This window comes from Telmatherina bonti, assembly GCF_933228915.1.
Source record: "Telmatherina bonti genome assembly, chromosome: 8".
Lineage (NCBI taxonomy): Eukaryota > Metazoa > Chordata > Actinopteri > Atheriniformes > Telmatherinidae > Telmatherina > Telmatherina bonti.
The window spans coordinates 27,273,555-27,274,391 of NC_136626.1; positions in this window are offsets into that span (position 1 = coordinate 27,273,555).

Genomic DNA, 837 nt, shown 5'->3' on the forward strand with positions numbered 1-837 from the left:
CATCTGCAGAAACCCAGATAACTGCAAGACACAGTTTAGCTAAACATTAACCGTATATCCTGCTGACGACTATGTGACATATCAGCAAGGGTGGATATACAGGATTTTACTGATACTGGAGTTGATACAGATCTGTAAACATCAGAAAAGGTCAAACAGTTAAGAAATAACCAGATAGTTTTTAACTTTTTAGTTTGTGTGTTTGTTCTGTGACTCAGAAAGTTGCAATGATCAAGATTAGTATTGGGCTACTTTTGGATTATGTTTGTTTTTCCATTTTTATACAGGTTATTAGTATTTTGCTATAGGCCTTAATATAACCCAGAAGACTTCTGTGGGGTGAAATCAAATAATTAAAAATCAATTTTAAGCAATAAATTTCTGTTATTCTGCTGTTCCTATGAATTGTTGTTAAACAAGTACCTACATTTTGCCATAGGGTGTTTATTGACAGTCACAGTGGGTTGTTTTATTAAACAATCAAAAAGCTAAGTGTATTTATTAACATACGTTTATTAAAGCAATGAAAACATCACCCTAATGCAAGACTGTAAGTCACCCTAATGCAGCTCCTGTCCTTCATCACAAAATACTAGCCATTAACCATGCTAATGTTTCATATACTGGTACACAGGTTGGTTTTGTGTATCTGGAACACATTCACCAGCTAAGCAACCTGTGATGGGCACAAGATGAGAAAAAGAAAAGTAAGTATGAATGATCTGCCGAAAGAAATGACTTTTTGTACATTTTTCTTAAAAAATAAATTGACTACATTCATGCTGTAGAGGGAAGGACAGACTGTGTTTGGGGTTAAAGTCCTGCTGCTGTAACAAA